We start from the raw sequence: 20,115 nt of genomic DNA on the forward strand, positions 1-20,115 counted from the left end.
GCCAGGCCGAGGGACCCCACCTCACTCCGCAGATGCCTTTGGAGCTCAGCGCTGCCCCAGGTGCGGCCGGCCAGGGAGGGACTCAGGCCAGTGGTCGGCAAACTGTGGCTCGCAATCCACATGCGGCTCTTTGGCCCCTTGAGTGTGGCTCTTCCACAAAATACTGACTCCTGCGCCTGGGCCACGATGTTTCAATCGCACTGTACGTGCGTGCCCGCACATGGTATTTTGTGGAAGAGCCACACTCAAGGGGCCAAGGAGCCGCATGTGGCTCGTGAGCCGCGGTTTGCCAACCACGGCTCTAGGGCGTGTCCAGCCAGTTTCACCCAGTCTGGCCCCGCCGGCCACCTTTTAATTAATTTCCTTTCAATGTGCACGACTCCGTGTGCTGGGTCGCTAGTATTCCGGAAAGTGGGATCACTGGGTCAGAAGGCAGTTCCATAGTTACCTTGTTGAGGAAACTCCCTACTGTTCTCCCCAGTGGCTGCACCCGTCTGCATTCCCACCAGCAGCGCCCGAGGGCTCCCTTTTCTCCACATCCTCGCCAGCACTTGTCGTTTGTTGATTTGTTGATGGCAGCCATTCTAGCAGATGTGAGATGGTACCTCACTGTCGTTTCGATTTGCATCTCTCTGAGGATCAGTGACTGAGCATGTTTTCATGTGTCTCTTGGCCTCTGTATGTCCTCTTTGGAGAAGTGTCTATTTAGGTCCTTTGCCCATTTTTTTAATCGAATTGTTTGCCTTATTCGTATGTGGAATCTAAGGAACAAAATAAACTGATGAACAAAATAGGTTCAGAGACATGGAAGCATGGAACAGACGGATGAGTCTCAGAGGGAAGATGGGGGAGGGCACAGGAGTGGGAAGACATTCACCAAAGACCTGGTGTGTGTGTGCCTCACCATGGACACAGACAACAGGGTGGGGAGGGCCTGGGACCAGGCGGGGCCGGGCTAGAAGGGGTCAGTGGAGGGGAAAGGGGACACATGTAATACTTTCCACAATAAGGATGAATTTAAAATAATAAATAAATAATAGGACAACAGGGTGATAACTGATCTGCTCACTCTTGCAGGCTCTTTGCTGCGAACACCAGTGCCCCGTGCACCCCCAAAAAAGTGCCCTCAGAGACGCCGACATGGGTCTGAAGCTGTGCTGTCCGAAAGGCTTTAACCTGTGTGTGGGCAGCAGCAAAGAGGACCCTTCGGACCAGGACCTGGAGGTGCCCAACATCATCATCACACCCCCGACGCCCATTCCCACGGGCACGGTGCTGCCCAAGGACTCGAGCTGAGGGGCCTGGGCGGGGTGGTTGGCTGGGCTCCTGCTCTGGCCACGCCTCCCCCAGGTGTCCAGGCAGAGCTGCTGGGACAGGTGTGCAGAGTGATGGCTGCAAGAGGGATTCAGCACGTGGCCAGGGGGAGTGTGGCCAGGTGAACAGGAGTCAGCCCTGCCCGCCTCTAGAACCACGTCTCCCTGGCCCCACTGAGGGGACCGGCCCTCTGGTGCCCCACATTCTCGCTGACCCCAGGCCAGGGGGTTGGCGTCAGGGTTCTAGGGACAAGCCTACTCCGCGCACACCCTGGGCCCCGCACACCCTGGGCCCCACAGGCCGCACCCAGGAGAGCCACACGCACAAGCACTTCTGACAGCGGAGGGGCTCCGTGTGTACAAGTTTACAGATATCAGCACCATCCGAACGGGATTTATACCTTTTTTTTTGCACGATCAATAAAGATCCTCTGTCATGGGGGGGGAATGCATCCGTTTTTGAGCGACCTCTGCAAGGCCACAGACGTAGCTCCAAGCTTTCTAGAGCCCAAGCAGTGGTTCCCACCCCGGCTCTCCATGTCCGGGTAAACCAAGTGCAGTGCACGGGAGCCAGTCAAGAAGCTGAAGTACATAAAGTGGTTTCCTACAATGACGTTTCCTTTCTCACCTGGGGTTCCGTCCCTGGGGCAGGGCTGGGCAGGAGGGAGGAGAGGCAGGTGACCTCACTCGGGAGCCCAGCTGACGGCCTGGCCCCTCAGGTGTGGCTTCGGAAGGTGACTCTGTCCCCGAGCCTCCCCCAGCACAGGGGGGTGTGGGTGCTGCCGCTGGGTCGGTGCCAGCAGGAAAAGGCAGCGGCTGGGCTGGGTCTCCCCACAGGTGCCAGGGGCACAGGGAACTCGGCCGGAACGCTAGGGGAGAGGGAAGTCATAGGTGACCTTCCGGCTACAGACGGACGGAACTGTGATGGTTAATTGTGTTACTCAGTTTGATTGATTTTAGAGGGAGAGGAAGGGAGAGGGAGAGAAATAGAAGCATCGATGAGAGAGCCATGGATCAGCTGCCTCTTGCACACTCCCTGCTGGGGTTGAGCCTGCAGCCCGGCCTGGACCCTGACCCTGAATCCAAAGGTGACCTTTTGGTGCATAGGTTGGCGCTCAGCCCCTGAGCCACTCTGGTCGGGCTGTGGTGGTTGATTTTAGGCATCAACTTGGGGCCCAGGGCATCCGCTGTCTGGCTGAATGTCATTCTGGGTGCGTCTGCGGGTGTCTGACACATGAGCGTCTGAAGTGTTGACTGAGGACAGGATGGGCCGCAGGGAACAAGGTGGACAAGCGTGCGCGCTCCCTGCCTGCCCTCGAGCTGGGGCGCCGTTTCCTGCCTGTGGACCCGCTGGCACTGGCACTGGGGTTTCTCCTGGCTCCCGGGCCTAGAACTGCAGCGCCAGCTCCCCTGGGCCTTCCTCGTGCCAACTCCAGGTCGTGGGGCTTGTCAGCCTCCCTGACCACGTTGTCCAGTTTCTCACAAAACGTTTCAGATGTGCAGCTCCTCTGGGTCTGTTTCTCTGGAAACCGAGGCGAACAGCGAGGGTGGACATCTGTCCTGGGTGAGGAAGGGAGGACAGTGCTCCGGGCAGAGCGAGCCGCACGCGCGGGAACAGAGAAGAGAGAACCGGCAGTCAGAGAACCAAGCGAGACGCGTGTCCGGGGCCCCAGGTGGGTGAGGGTGGACAGAATAATCCGCAAATCCAGGCAGGACCCGACAGGGAGGCTCCTGGCTTTACACCGAGAAGGAAATGCGAGGGGGGTGGAGGGGCTTACGTAATACTTTAAACAATAAAGAGTTTAAATTTAAAAATTTAAGAAAAAGAAGGAAATTCCGGGCTAGAGGATTTACTGTTGTTGTTAATCCTAACCCGAGGGTTTTTTTTAGGGAGCGGAAGGGAAGGGGAGAGAGAGAACCATCCATGTGTCCCTCACATCGACTGGTGGTCTCCGCAGGTGCCCTGCCCGGCCAGGGAGAGAGCCGGCCGCCCAGGTTCCCGCCTTGACCAGAAGACACAACCTCCTAGGGTCACACCCTGGGGGAAGAAACATTCGAATGTGGAAGTTCTGGTGTTTCTCCCGTGACTCTGTCCGTATTGAAACTCGATTACAGTTTCCTCTCTGTGGGTTTCACCGCTAGAAAAACAAGGCAGTTCGCACAGGCGCTGCGTGGGGTTCGGACTGGGCTTTGAATGGAGCTCAGCTACTGCCCTGGGGGGAGTGTTCTAGAAGCACAGCACCGCCCTGAGCAGGGACCCGGGCCAGACCCAGCGTCACGGTCACGAGAGCGGCCGTTGTGACGCTTGAAGTCATCACCAGAGTCACACACACACACACACTCATCCCCGGTGGTGACCCCCGTGAACCCTGGAGAGGCTGCCCTGCGCGTGTTTCCAGCCTGAAACGAGTGACAAGAACGGGAGGGAGTGACAAATACGTCCCGGCCTGCGGTGAGCGAGCCCGTGAATTACCGGGCCAAGCAGCCCCGAGCCCTGGATGTCCGGGGAAACCTCATCTACTTGGTGGTTATGCATGGGGCTGTTTATAGCATCAGCATAATGTGTGGCCTGGGACTCTCCCTGCAATTCCAGCGCCCGTAATAGTTACAGTTCGCTCCTCACACGATCCGGGGACGCTGCAGCGCATGGCCGTGATCAGGACCGAGTCACTGGAGGCCGCTGTTGCCTAGGAACAGCCGGGAACCCAGCCTGGAGCAGGATTGATGATGGCAGGAGCCCCTGAAACCGGCTCGGTGCTTTCCCTTGATTAGAGGCTGTCCATCAGTGTGGCAGCTCTAATGCTCCCCAGTTAAGCTGATGAACGAAATCAATTTTGCATGACAGCACTCAGCGTCTGCTGCTTCATCTGAAAATGAAATCGCACCTTATAAATCTGAGCATACACACTACAGGAAGGTAAACACAGCGTAACGAGTCGTTGCTTTCTCGTTACACATATACTTACTATTTCCTAGGCTTGTCCTCTTCCTCCTCCCCCTCCTCCTCCTCCTCCTCCTCCTCCTCCTCCTCCTCCTCCTCGCCTTTCCTCTTTATCGGGGAAACTCCGCCTTAACGCATTTCTCAGAGGCCGTGTCCATCCGTGCGCACTCACTCAGAGGCCACCACGGATCGCTACCGTACTGTGTGCCATGAGGGTTCATGTTCACGGTCATAAAATAAATGACGCAGGTTTCAGATTTTCAAGAGAAAGACAAGCCCCCAAATCAGAATCTTACTATGATAGCATCAATTTTATTTTTTATATATATTTTCATTGATTTCCGAGAAGAAGGGAGGAGAGAGAAACATCAATGACGAGAGAGAATCATGGATTGGCTGCCTCCTACACGCCCCTCACTGGGGATTGGCCACAGTGCGCGGCAGTTTCTGTAAAAGGGCATATCCAGTCCAACTCTCCGTGCCAGCCTGAAAACAGTGACTTCCCATCTCACCAATGAAAAGCTTTCCAATGGCCACGAAACCGTACTAGATCCCTCCGATGCAACATGCCTCGAAATCTCGGGACAGTCTCGTTTCCCTCCCGGCCTCCCCGGCTCGGTCGGTCAGTTGTCGACACGTATTTACTCACCTGCTTCCTGTGCAGCTCTCTTCTAGACTCTGACAGACAAAGCTGGGAAAACACAGGCAGAAATGCCGGCCCTCTTCAAACTTTTCTCTTAGTAAGAAGAACGGGCACAAAGTAAATAGAGAAATGCCACAATATTAAAAGGCAGTGACACATTCTTCAAAGAAAAATGATGTAGGAAAGGGATACAGGTTGTGTAGGGCAGCTTTCACTTCCAAGGCGAATGAACAGGAAAGCGTTGCTGTGGAGGTGGCATCTGTGCAGAGACCGCGATGAAGTGGGGAGTGAGCCTCCTGACTGTCCGGGAAACACTCCAGGGGGTGGGAGCAGAACGTGCAAAGGCCCTGCGGCAGGGGCACGCCTGGCTTGTTCAAAACCAGCAAGACCAGCAGGGCTAGTGCAGCGAGTCAAGAGGAAGAGCAGCAACCAGTAGGAGTCAGAGAGCTAGCCGGGGGAAATCGCACAGGTCCTCGTCATCACAAGACTGCTACTTCGGCTGCTGGGGCCGGGGATGGCTGCTGGGCAGGGGAGCGCTGGGGAAGGGGACAGGGGAAAGGGGTTTGGAGGAAGGAGTTCTGCTTGAGGCATCCATTGTCTATTTCAATCCCCAGTGGAGATTTTGAAAAGGACAGTGGGATAAGTGAGTCTAGAACTCACAGGGATGACGGGTGGAGTTACAAGCAGGAGGCAGTGCGCTGACGGCAGTCAGTCATGGGCTGGACGGGGTGGCTGGGGAGTGGGTGTGACTAGCGGAGGTCTGAGAACAGCAGCGTTCAGGAGCGGAAACACACGCGCGGGAGACGGCGGTGTGACTGTCGAGGCGGGTGAACCAGCGGAAATGACAGCATCCGAGGTCCGAGGAGCAAGGTTGTTGCCAAATGATGCTATTACGTCAGGTGAGATGAGCAGAGGTCTGGCCATTAATTGTGGCCATTTGAAAGCCATGAATGACCTTAACAAGAGGGAGTCTAGAGCAGTGGCTCTCAACCTCGGCTGCACATGAGAGTCACCTGGGAATCTTTTTAAAATCCTGATGTCTGGGCCTCATCCTCCGGAAATTCTGTTTCTTCGTGACTAATGTTGTGGCCCCACCCCATCACAAAGACACAGAATTTCCCGAGGATGAGGCCCAGACATCAGGATTTTAAAAAGATTCCCAGGTGATTCTAATGTGCAGCCAAGGTTGAGAACCACTGCTCTACAGAGAGGGTCAAGGCAGTCACCTGCTTGCCTCACCTGTGCCGAGAACTAAACGACACAGCACTGAGGGCACTGTGACTGGTGGGTGCATTGGTTCATTTTCATTAGGTCGAGGCAAGCATCACATGAGCTCTTCTTAATTGGTGAGGCCATCTGAAGCGCCATAATTTTACTAGGACTTCAGATGATACAGAATCACAACCTCATGCTTCCCATCAAAAATAATGCCTTTTTTTTTGCCCAGCCAGTGTGGTTCAGTGGTTGAGCGTTGACCTATGAACCAGGAGGTTCCATTCCTGGTCAGGGCACGTGCCTGGGCTGTGGGCTGGATCCCCAGTAGGGGGTGTGTAGGAGGCAGCCGATCCATGATTCCCTCTCATCATGGATGTTTCTCTCTCTCCCTCCCGCTTCCTTTCTGAGATCAATTAGAAAACAACAGACAGGTCACACGTTATTGTCATTTGTGAGACCCACACACCTGACGTCAGCCTTTCTCTAGATCAAAGAGGGGAGTAGCCCTGAGGGAGGGAGCTTTGACCGCGCTTTGAAGAGCACGGGGCTGAGGGTCTTCTATTTATTATCACTGAGCAAAGTGACAGGGCGACCATTCGCGGTGAGTCCTGCAGAGCGGGGCGAAGGCCACGCAACCCAGGGCCTGCCTAGCCTCCGCGGGCATTCTGACCCCCTAGCCTCTGAAGGGGGGAGCGGGCCGGGGTGGGGTCAGCCAGGCGGCAGGGATCCCAAACAACTGCAACCGAACCTTGCCCCCCACCCGTGAGCTCCGGAAGCGAACACAGCGAACCGCTCTTCACCTGAGAGCCGAGGTGCGCTCTGCCCAGGCTCCGCACCTCGAGCCGGTGAGCTGGTAAAGGGGCTCGTTACGCCATGAAGCCGGTGGCGATGCACTGGGCAGCACTAAAAAAGCAAAACACTAACGCTTCTTATTTGGACATAGCTTCTTATTTGAACGTTGGGGTTCAGGAAGGCTGAGTGGCCTAGATTCACAGCTGTAGGTGGTTAATGGCCAAAAACAATGCCTTCCTGACTCCGCAGTCCCAGAACAAAGCAGCCCAGTCGTACAAAGTGAGACCCGCCGTCTAACCAGCTCCGCAAACCTGAGGCATCGCGGCATCTTCGCTGTCTGTCCTCTTCTCGCTTGATGATGGTTCTCTCCCGCCTGCCATAAAACATAATTTTAATTGTGAATTTAACAAAAAAAAGGCATGTTATTCCAAAAAAACCCTCAGCTGTCAGTTCCCACACACTTCCTAGTTGATATTATTAGTATTTTACGTCTTTAATTTTTAATGCCTCGGAAATAGTTATCAACGTAACACTTTCTTCTTCAATCCTCCTGCTCTGGGTCATGCTAGGCTGGTGTGCGGGCGGCGATCACTGCTCGGAAGCGGGGGGTAGAGGAGAGCAGAATGGACTGTTCGCCCTGAACGGAGCTCGAGGGATCTCCAGAGCAGGCTCACAGTGAGACAGGCACATGCAGGATTTCAACGGTGCTTTTTCTTTTCCCGATTGCTTCGGTGCTGATGTTATTAGAATGAGAACCCTCCTTAAAACTGCCATGATGAAGTATTGACGTGATTCGTCTATTTCGCAGAAGGTGTTGGCTGCCATCTCTCGGGCTGTCCGAGCACTGTGTCAGTCTTTAACACGGCTAACATTTCTTCAAAGAAGAAATAACCAAGTTGCAGCATTATTTGCATGGTCTTGATTATCTCACTAAAATGCTTGCTTATGAAAGCGTTTGGATATATGGTTAAATTATCCTGGATGTGCGAAGAGGTTCATCCAAACAGGTGGCAAAAAAAAAAAAAAGAGTATGCATTATCCTAACCTTAAACTGTGTTTTTATTTAAAATATGACTTGCACACCTCCGCTGTGTGAGTCTCCCGTCTTCTATAGCTGTGGCTACAACGCTGGTCACTGCTCTCCTTGACACACATGTTAATGGGGTGTCAAGGCTGGTCCGGTGCTTCTGAAGCTAGGTGATCATGTAAATTCTCAGTAACATTTCTATATCAGTTGTAATATTTATATATATTAGAATCAACTTTATTTTTACTTTATGGGCAAAAAGACGGCTAATGGATAAACTGTGCTCGTTGATGGAAGTTACTGATGAAACCTCACACAGCTCTGCAGTGCGGCTGCTGGTTGGAGCTTCATCCTGTGCACCAAAAGGTCGCTGGTTTGATCCCAGGTCCGGGCACATGCCCAGGCTGTGGTTCCGTCACTGGTCAGGGTACATGTAGGAGGCAACCAATCAATGTTTCTCTCTCTCTCTCCCCCTCTTCCTTCCTCTCTCTCTAAAAAATCAATAAAAATGTGTTTTTAAAAATCTCCCATTTTAATCCTCTCACCACTCATGACTGCTTCTGTATGGCATCTAGTCATATATTTTTTAACATTCTGTATTTTAGTGATTTCTCTGCATATTAGCGACTTCTCTGTATATTAGTGACTTAGTCTTACCTAGGAAATAAGGCACAGGAGTATAAAAATTAAAGCAGGATACAGCAAAGCAGTTACCTCTCATTTTTACTTTATTCTTTTAACTTACTGTTGACAGTATTACATTACATAAGTCCTTTTCTAGCCCACCGCCACCCCCTTACCTCTCATTTTAAAAGGAACCCTATAACAAACTGCAAATAACTAAGTGAAAATTCTTACGTGATTCTGCTTTTCAAAGTAGTCAGTGTTAATGAGCTCAAACATCACATTCCATTGGGCTCACTGGGTGTGAGAAGCAGACATTTTTATTGGCAATTAGTAAACTGCAGTAATGGAGTGAAAACAATAACATTTTGAGCCCGATGGAATATGATGTTTGAGCTCATTAACACTGACTACTTTGAAAAGCAGAATCGCGTAAGAATTTTCACTTAGTTATTTGCAGTTTGTTATAGGGTTCCTTTTAAAATGAGAGGTAAGGGGGTGGCGGTGGGCTAGAAAAGGACTTATGTAATGTAATACTGTCAACAGTAAGTTAAAAGAATAAAGTAAAAATGAGAGGTACCTGCTTTGCTGTATCCTGCTTTAATTTTATACTCCTGCGCCTTATTTCCTAGGTAAGACTAAGTCACTAATATACAGAGAAGTCGCTAATACTGAGAAGGTAAAATGAACACCATTTGATCGCACCTAAGGCTGTAACACTTGCTCAGGCATTTGAAATGATCTAACGTAAAGCTATTTTGTTGTGTTGTCAAGTATTATATGTGCGTGTAATTCATAATTCCTTGCTCTCGCCACACAGATCACCTAGGTCCTAGCATGAGGTGAATGGAGGGTCTGATACACAAATTATTTTGAATGCAACTTCTTTCAGTAGTAAAATCCATGCTGCTTGACTGCTTATATATGTAGACAAAATCCTCGAGAGGAAATGAGAATCCATGAGAAGTCAAATGTGTGAATACAAACAGAATCCCCACGCCCTAACTGGTGTGGCTCAGTGGATAGAGCGTCGGCCTGCTGACTGAAGGGTCCCAAGTTCGATTCCTGTCAAGGGCATGTACCTTGGTTGTGGGCACATCCCCAGTAAGGAGTGTGCAGGAGGCAGCTAATCGATGTTTCTCTCTCATTGATGTTTCTAATTCTCTATCCCTCTCCCTTCCTCTCTGTAAAAAATCAATAAAATATATTTTAAAAACAAACAAAAAAAAAACAGAATCCCCACAACTGTCACCAAGACATTCTGTGGTGCCTCGGGCTTAGTTATAAACTCACTGTGACACCTGGTGGGGATTGTTAGAAAAGCAAGACCTGGCCATCGGCTCCCGATACAGCCCCAGGGGCAGGCTGCTGAGAGCCGAAATGTGGCTCCCTAATGGGATGTGTTCAAAGACTTCACAGGAAAAAGGACTATCTATATCTCACCAATAATGTTCTGTATTGATCACATGTTGAAATGATAATATTCTAGATATATTGATTAAATAAAATATATTAAAATTAATGTCACTTGTTTCTATTTACTTTTTCTTACGTGGCTACTGAAAATTTTAAGCTTCCATATGTGGCTCACATTTGCAGCTTGGATTCTATTTCCACTAAGTGCTGTGACAGCATCTAAGCCTTAAATATCTAAAGGCGTAGCATTTCTCAGCCTATCTGTGAAAACTGGACGAATAGCTGTAGTTGAGGACGGATGGATGTGGTCGGCAGCATTCCAAGGCGAGTGCGGACGGCCCTTCGAGCGTGACGGGCTGTCATTCCGGGCCGGGCACGCTGCACGACAGCGGTGAGGGTGCAGGTGTAGTGAGGCCCTCGCCAGCGGGCACTGCGTCCACACGAGGCAGGTGTCCGGTGGGGCTGCTCGCAGAGGGCCCGGGAGAAAGGCCCAGCCCAGCAGGGGGCGCCAGCTGTTGGCTGGCAGCAGCTGACCTGTGGAGCCAGCCCCGTGGAGGGGAGGGCAACCGTCCTGGGGTGCGGCCTTCGCTCTCCAGCTGTAAGAGACCGCGTTCCGCCAACAACCCGAGGGCTCGGAGGAGGCCCAGCCCTCAGAGAGCTACACCCTGGCTGAGCCTCCCTGCAGCCTCTGAGGCCGGGGCGGGGCCCGCTGACGGCCTGGGGTCCCCCCGAAACTGCCAGGCAGTAAATACTGTCGCTTCCAACCACAAAGTCCACGACAATTTGTTATGCAGAAAACAACACGCTGCCCTCAAGCCGTTGTCTATTTATTTTTTGTTACATTACTGTGTATGAGATTGTTTTCCCCTTTTCACCTAAGACACAGTCATCATGTCAGAATCAGCCACGAAAACCCTCACTTCGTTACAGCACACACTTATGGCTAGGGTAGCATGCACTTTATCACGCGTGTACAACGGAGACAGACATGAAATACAGCGCGTCTGACAGAAACCCCGATCTGTGCACTGTGGAAGGCGCAGCAGCCCGGCCCAGCGGCCTGTCCCGTTTAAAGCAGCGCTACGTCCCTTCTCTTCACCCCTTTGTGCTGTTGGGCACCGAGGCGGCTACACTAACGAAGGTGGAGCAATCGGTGCCAGCGAGGGGGCATCCGGGTTGGTGGGGATGGTGAACCGACCCTCATGAGCGCATCCCTGCGCAGGGACCTGAACAGGGCTCCTCAGGAGGCAGAGCTCACCCAGCGTCACAGGCCTCCGCCCTGCGGCCTGGCCCCGGCACGGACAGCACAGCCTCGCCCACAGCCGCTCCGGCTGACACAGCTCCCAGCACGGAGGCACCTCAGCTGTGTCCTCCTCTTCCCACACTCGGGGAGGAGTGGCCGTCTGTCTAGCAGCTCCTCCGACCCACTTCCTGTCCATCGAACTCCCCATCACCTCTCCATGCTCTCCGGCCTCTGCGCGTGCATTTGCCTTTCCTGGAGTGAATTCCTGCCGCTTCCCGGCCTGGCCACGGCCACCGCTCCTGGAAGCCGTGCCCCTGACCTCCGTGGACTCTGTGGATCGCTCTTGCTTTCCCAGCTGGTTCCTCTCTTCCGGGAGCCGCTGGGAGGACAAGTGGGGCCACACTGTGTGGCCGTTCTGAGACGGTGAGGGAGGAGGACCAGTGAACCAGTCCCCAGGTGCGGGCGTGGGTCTGCGTACTCACACAAAGTATACAAACTCCTTTCCTCTTGTTCCCTACACCCACCACTTCCCCTGCACCCAGCCTAGGTTTCCACAGGCGCATGTGGTGATGCTTTGGGGGGCTACCATCCCCTTCTCGTTATGTCCCCCTAATGCTGTTGGAATTAGGACACTCCATCTGTTTTCTCACCATTCTTGCATTTTGTTTTTTAATTACCTCCCTACTTGATTGAGTTTGCACCTAGCATCCTTGCATTTTTTGGGGTCTGATTTCTGGAAGAAGCCTTTGTTCTTAATTTACTTTTTACTATGTCAACATATTTCCACAACAGTAAGGCCTACCTTTATATCATACTAGAGGCCCAGTACATGAAAATTTGTGCACTCGGGGGGGGGGGGGGGCGGAGGAGCGGGGGGTCCTCAGCTCAGCCTGCGCCCTCTCGCAGTCTGAGAGCCCTCGGGGGATGTTCAACTAATGGCTTAGGCCCACTCCCCACAGTTGGACATCCTTAAGCGTTGCCCAGGAGGCGGAAGAGGCTCCCACCACCACTGCTGCACTCGCCAGCCTTCAGCCCAGCTTGTGGCTGAGCTGCACTCCCCCTGTGGGAGCGCACTGACCACCAGGGGACAGCTCCGGCCCCACCCCCCACCCCCCCATCACCCCTCCACTGCCACCCGTGGCCGCCCTCTGGAGGCGACCAGCGGGCCAATCAGGGGACGGCACTGGCTGGCGAGCGGCGGCCCCCAGGCCCCATTGCCCCTCTGCTGCCACCAGTTGCCACCACCCCCTTCCCATCGCCATCCCCTCCCTCTGCCCCCTGGCACCTGCCTTGGCTGGCCTGGCATGGCCTGCTCGCCTGCTCCCTGGTCATTCCTGCTCCCTGGTCATCCCGCCCTTCAGTCCATTTGCATAGTAGGCTTTTATTATATAGGATTACACTTCCTGTCCCTTAAGGTGGCGTCCTTGGCGCTCTAGTTTCAGAACACTGCGGGCCTCTGTCCCGGCACTGGCCATGCTGTACAGTAACTGCTTCACGTCTGTTCACATCAAACTGAACATGGGGCATGCCCCACGCAACGTGGCGTCCACAACCTCTAAAAGGCAACAAAACCAAACGAAGTGCCGGTCTCCTTTAGGTACTAAAACATGTAACAAACTTGCATCACAGTCGTAACCTTCCTGCCCCTCTGCAATGCGCTGTTTTAGTTGCAGAACCAATGGGAAAGGGAGGAAGGAAGAGGGCATGAGCTGCCATCAGGGTCTCCTCCCCACCCCCCGCTCCCCGCCTCCCCAGAGCTCAACCGCTGCCATTTTTCAACAGAGCCAAACTTCTTGGTAAGCATTTAAAAACTGCTGCACAGGACTTCCCTGTAGGTGAAGTTGGTGCCAGCTGTAGAAGTGAGAGGTGAAAAGAATATCATTCTTCTTAACAGAAAGAAAAAAAGGTGGAAACTATTCTCTGGCTTCCATACTGGTCACGATGCTTATTTTGATAATTATAGTTTGGGAGGGATGTTCTTAATGAACATTTCTGTGACTCCTCTACCGATCATATGAGCTTAGCTGTTGTCTGAGCCGGTCTCTGCCAACTTTACCGGCAACTGCAGTTTACCTGCCAACAAGTTAAGAAGCATTCACTTTAAACTAAAGTGCGCCCCAATCCTTAGCGACAACCCTGCCTCGGGCTCGTACGCTGGGGTGGCGGGCAGGGCGTTCTGGCTCAGGATCTCCGGGGAGGCTGCAGTCAGACACTGGGTGGGCCGCGGGCACCCACAGGCCTGGATGAGGCCGAGGGTCCGCGCTCACAATGGCTCATCTCAGGCCGCTGGCAGGCCCCGGGCCCTTCTACCTTCTTAGAGACGTCCCAGGCCCTCACTGCACGGTCTCTCCACAGCATCGGAGGGTCTCCCTGGCACTCCCCCCGATCACGTAGAGGCAGAGACAGAAAAGCTGTGACGCTTTTTATTCCCTGGTCTCCGAAACTGTACTCTGCCGCTCCTTTTTATTGATTTCAGAGAGGAAGGCACGGGGACAGATGTAGAAACCTCAATGATGAGAGAGAATCATTGATTGGCTGTGCCCTGCCTGCCCCTTACTGGGGATTAAGCCCACAACCCAGGCGTGTGCCCTGGCCTGGAATCGAATCCGTGACCTCTTGGTTCCTGGGTGGATGCTCAACCGCTGAGCCTCACCCGCTGGGCTGCCACCTCTACTTCAGTTTTATCTGTTCAAGAGCCTCTCAGTGCACCCCACGCTTGGGAGGAGTTGGGCTCTACAACAGGGGTCCTCAAACTACGGCCCGCGGGCCACACGCACATACAAATCTTGTATTTGTTCCCGTTTTGTTTTTTTACTTCAAAATAAGGCATGTGCAGTGTGCACAGGAATGTGTTCAGTTTTTTTTAAACTGTAGTCCGGCCCTCCAGCGGTCTGAGGGACAGTGAACTGGCCCCGTTTAAAGTTTGGCCCCCTGGTTCACACGGTGAAGAGCACGTATGTCCTGATTTGTGCACGTTTTCCTATCACCACGACTTCTACAGGCCATTCCCTGAGCGTCAGCATCGCTTAGGGTCTGACCCCCGTCCTCCGACACGCTCACCTGGTCACGCTCCCGGGGGCTCACTCCCACGGCTCCCGGACCAGCTCTGCTGTCGAATATATTCCTCTGGTTTGAACCTCGATGATTGGACTCATCGTCCTAGTCCTGACCTCTCTTCCAAACCAGCTGTATTTTGAGCCCCCGTCATACCCACCTGGAGAGCCGACTCAGCCGAACCAAAACCAACTCCTGTTTCCTCCCTCCTCGCGCCCAATTTTCTCCAACCCAGTTACCCAGACGGGAAACATAAACTCACAATCAAGCCCTCCTCTCCTCGCCTCAGTCCTTCGCTATGGACTTATCCTGTTTATCCCGCCTAAGGGCTCTCAGTGCTTCCTCGCTCATCACTGTCGCCCACAGGTTCCCATTTCTGAAACGACGGCTGCGGCCTGATAGCTGATCCCTCTGCCTTGTCTCTCTTCCTAATTTATCTCTTGTCCAGTATGTCTTGATGAAAACATCTACCAGAGATCATCTCTCTATAAAGAACCTTCACTGGCTCACTAATAACTTCCGTTTAAAGCCCAAGTCCTTTAAAATCTGATCCTAAAGTGCTTTTAGCTTCACCTCTTGTCACCGTCTCAATGCACCTTCACCAAATCATCGTCGTTCCCCAAAGACGCCACCTCCTCTCAAGCATCCATGTTCTGCATGTGCTGCTGTCTCCCCAGGTGAGAAGTCATGCACCTGCCGCGGTTCCACATCCCCTTGTGCACACGGATGGCATATACTTATCACCTGAGTCACAGACGCTTTTAGGACGATTTCATTTCAAACGTTCTGTCTCTATGCCCACATGAGAACATAAATTTGTCAGAGTACATTTCCTACGTTTTTTATTTCAGAAAATATGATTGCTAGTGACACCACTTGTCCCCTCCAGAAAGTCCAGAATAACCGACTGCACGAAGAGACGGACCTCTCACATAACTTTTGGAGTATTTTCTGACTTTGGGGTCCAAACGTGCTGCATTAAAGATCACCAAGTGTCACTCCAAGCCCAGAGCACAGTGTGTGTGCCCTTCTCTACGTCGCTGGCTCCCCGTTCACCAACACCCAACCCCCCATTCCAGACCACGTCCCAGAGTAAGTGGGTGGGGTGTCATCAGACCCGGGAGAGCCCACTAATTAAAGACATCTCACCTATTAATTGTGTCCTTCACTGTGAAACCCTGGCACTTAGGGACATGGCGTGCATCCCCGTTATCACTGGAAAATTCCCGAGACGGCTGGGTGCTCACATCGTGGCACAGAGGCTTTTATCAAATTCATCTTCAACAGGTAAGGTAAGTGCCTCTTACCAAAACACCCTCTTACCAAACAAGGGGGGACTCTCAGCTCTCAGCCATCACCCCTGTCACTCTGAACAAGCAGCCACCTCGAGTCAGAATGACCTCAGCGACCCTCACAGCTGCCGCGCCTTTCCCTCCTTTTTCTGTGTATTTTAAACATCCCCCACCCCTATTTTTTCTCTATTTCCCCTCAACGCTGTCTAGGCCCCCTGACACGTATGCTCAGAAGTCTCTCCTGAGTTTCCGAGTCGAATCCCCGTACACCACTGGCTTTCTCCGCGTGGATGTGCCACCAGCAGCCTGACGCCAACAAAGTCCAGGCTGGACACCTGGCTCCGCCCGCCCGCCCGGCACCCCAGGGACCTTCCCAGCCCAACACGGGAAGTTCTCTCCCGCCTTCTCCTTCCCCGCGGCTCCCGCGCCCGTCATCCCGTCTCCCCATGTCCATCCTAACGTTTCTGATGGTGAGATTCTTCAGAAAGAACCGCGTCAGCCCTGCACTGCTGGCTCCCTCACCTGGGACCCGGATGGTAGAGGGGCATCACTGAGCACGTGCTTGCCCTGCGCCACCGAGGGATTCCCGTGGGTCCCAGCATTTCACTCTTCTCATGGGCCTACCGGCTACAGTCAGCACCATTACTTCTCTCTTATATATAAGGAAACTGACGCTTACAGGTATTCAGCAATTGGCCTAAATTCACTTCTAAACGGGGAAGCCATGACATTTAACCCACATATTTCTGACTCCAAAATCTGATCTGGAAAAGTAGGAAATTAGCTTTCATAACAGAAAAATTAAGCATTTAACTTGATTTATGACTATTTTTTTACACAGATACTCCCATGTTATTTGGAACGTACATAAAACATTTTATTGTATAAAACATATTTTATCCATTTCTGCTTGTTTCTTCTTTGCTCATGTTTGATGGTCCGCTAGCTAAAGACTGCTAGCATCCTACTAGTTTTGTAAGGACCAACGTGAGGGAGAAAGCTTGGCACTGAGAACCAGAGGCTCTTGCAGGAGGCGTGGCCTGGAGGAGGCAGTGAGGCTGCAAGGGCATCGTCTCTAAGAAACCTCAGAGGTGGAGTCATTGGGTCGGGACTAGATTTGCAGGTTGAAGGAGGAATCAGACGACTCCCCTAAGTTTCCCTTCACGGAACCCAGATGGAAGGTAGACTAGTTTTCAATCGGGTTGTACACGTAAGACTATGTATGAAGAGCTCCAAGGCAGTAAGGAGTGGTGGGTGGAGGGGAGGGGAGGGATGGGACAAGCAGACATACTGGGCTGAAGCAGGGATCCTCGTACTGAATTCAAAGGGCTATGGGAACCATAAGAAAGCTATTACCAGAGAAATGGCATGATTGACAGGAATCATGGAAAATCTTTTTAGCTTCAATGAAGCAAGAAATATTTGGAAATTGTACACCTTGGTTTCTTGACAAATGCCATAATAACTATTATCATAAAAGCACCAAGAAGTATTTCAAATAGAAACAGGTAAGTCACCCACGTAAGTCACAATTTAAGAAAAGTTTGTCAGTAGTTTGAAGTGACAGTTTACAGAACTGAAACTCACACTGACAAGTTAGAAGACATTATACGTGCTCTACTGAGACACTGACAAATCTTCTGTAATAGTTTATTATTTGGGGAAAATGTCTCGAAGGAAACTGCCCACATGTCAGAAGCATTCAATGTTTAAATCAAAACACTTTCTAATATATACTCTGCCTCAATCCATCAAATGGATCAGCAACTTACATAACCAATCAAATTGGTCTTGTCTTTATATCAAGAATGTATTTAGATAAACTAGTGGTCTTGCCTCTGCTCACCGCAATAGCGACACCCACAGCATGGTTCAGTCCTTTATCAGTCAGGGTCTGTGCTAGTGGACTAGAGCTGCTGTAACAAAGTATCACCAACTGGGTGCCTTAAACAAATGTCAACAAAAATGGGGTTCTTCAAAAAGCTACCTCACGATTATAAGTTCCTAACTCGGAAGTCCATGGTGGGTAGTAATGCCCGAAGTATACAAGTTCTTTAGCAAAAGGTTTACCTGTCCCTTAAGCAAAAACGGTTTCCATATACACAGGTTAACACAGGCCCCTCAGAACTGAAACCACCCTCGACAGAGCCCCCATCTCGTTCCCTCCTCTGTGACCCAGCCCCTGCCTGGCTCTGTCCCTCCTTCCTGCAATGTCCCCAAGGAGCCTTCTCAATTCCAAAGGCATAAAGAACCTGCAAATGCCAATCCAAGAAGTACTTTTCTCAGTCTGTGGAGACCTTGCTTCCAGGCATATCCTCTGTTTGGATCAAATAAATGTTTATAAAACTTCTCTACAGGTCTAGACATTCTTATGTCAACACAATAGGAATTCATATTCTTACTAGAGGCCCGGTGCACGAAACTCGTGCAAGAGTAGGCTTTCCTTCCCTGGGCTGCTGGCACTGGCTTCCCTCTGGCCGCCGGCAGGCACCAGGGACCTGGGCTTCCCTCGCAGCCCCGGCTTTGTCCGGAAGGACGTCTGGTCTAATTAGCATATTACACTTTTATTAGTATAGATCATTCGTATAGATAGATCGTTTTGGAGGCTAGAACTCCCAGATGAAGGGCAGGCAGATGGCTGCTTTCTTGCTGTGTCCTCAAGGCATCTCTAATGTCTGTGTCCAAATTTCTTCATATAAGGATACGAGTCAGATCAGAGACCACCCCAACAGCCTGACTTTAAGGTAATTATCTCTTTAAAGCCCTGTCCCCTAAGACAGTCACATACTGAGGTATGGAGACTAGTGCTTCGACACAGGAATTTGGGGGGGCGGGGAAGAAGGTACATAATTGATCCCATAACAGCCATTAGTTGCAAACAACTAAACGCAAGCCTAACTAAAGTAAAAAAATTTATTGGAAATATTGCTCACAGAATCTAAGGAATCCTGGAAATCTTAGGAAATCCAGAATCTTGGGAAGCCTGGGACATGAGGCTAAGAAAACAAAAGCAGTGAGTGGTACAGGAAACGCTGTAATTAAAGCCTCGTGCAGATGCAGCAATGGCCTACCAGCACTGGACGGGGAATGCACGCCTTCTCCTAATGACCTGAAAACTGAACTATATCTAGTCTTGTTTCATCCCTTTGAGATCCAAAGCCTTGGGCTTAGGTGGAAATGGTGTAACCATAATTTAACATTTCAATTAAGCAATAAAAGTTATGTATCTTACATATTCTCAAGGCTACAGCCAACTCTGTTTGCCTGGAGTATGTAAATAAGTCCTATGTTTTAATACTTCTTATCTAGCCTTTTTTACAGCTGAGAGCAGCCTGCTCTGTGAGAAAAGGGCTGGTGAGTGCCAGCTGGAAGGCCCACGTGGCCCCTGTACAATCGCTGGAAATGTACAAATTCCTATTTGAAGAGAGAGAAAGAGAGAGAGAGAGAGAGAGAGAGAGAGAGAGAGAGAGAGAGAGAGAGAAAACCCAAACGTCAGGCCAGAAGCGAAAGCAAAGGGCAGAGGTAGAAGGGAGTTAAGAACTATGAAACAGGCAACTATTATGAGATTCCAGGTTCTCTGTGATTTCCCTATAGTTGTTCCTTATGATTCATCAGTTTCATGATAATGACTATCAATAAAACTTTAAAAAAGGGGGGGGGGGCAAAGTATATCTTTGGCAGCACTAAAAAGAGGAAGTTAAAGCAAACACATCCCACCCCTACAGGAAGTCTTAAGGGAGAGCATCCCCAAAGAATCCAATAGATTATAGGACTGAATAGAGCAGCGGTTCTCAACCTGTGGGTCACGACCCCTTTGGCGGTCGAACGACCCTTTCACAGGGGTCGCCTAAGACTGTCCTGCATATCAGATATTTACATGACGATTCATCACAGTAGCAACATGACAGTGATGAAGTAGCCACGAAAATAATGTTATGGTTGGGTCACAACATGAGGAGCTGTATTTAAAGGGCCAGAAGGTTGAGAACCACTGGAATAGAGGGAAGCAGGCTGGGTCTCTGTCCTCAGACAAGAACAACTACAGAAATAACGAAAGATAAAAAAGTAAGTAAATAAGTTTTTTAAAAAAAGGGAGGGTGTCCATCAACCTAGCCCAGATGAAGTAAAGTTCTCATATAGACACAGATATAGAGAGAGCAAGACACACACACACACACCGGCTTCTTTGGCATTATCTTATGTACACAGTTAAGCACACAATCCACTGTACTCATTCAGAGGACTCGTTCTCCTCATGCAAATAGATGGAAAAGATTAAACACTTTCTAGAAAGGCGAGTCTGGGCTCCACAATGCTTCCTAACAGGAACAGTTTAAACAATAATCAGAAACAGCCCAGCAGTGCTCACTGTTAAAAGATGGCATCTTGGTTGTTCTGAATATGAACGGGCCCATGTCATTAACCAAGCCTCTTTTCCAGCAGGATCTACCTTGTGCTGTTAGTGATGGGCATCTGGGCTGTGAAGTCAGGCCGCCCTGGCTCAGCGGCTAACGTAACTTGGGGCGTGGTTCTTCCTCCTGGGTTTGGTCTCCTA

Source organism: Myotis myotis, unplaced genomic scaffold (assembly GCF_014108235.1).
Source record: "Myotis myotis isolate mMyoMyo1 unplaced genomic scaffold, mMyoMyo1.p scaffold_m19_p_8, whole genome shotgun sequence".
Taxonomy (NCBI): Eukaryota; Metazoa; Chordata; class Mammalia; order Chiroptera; family Vespertilionidae; genus Myotis; species Myotis myotis.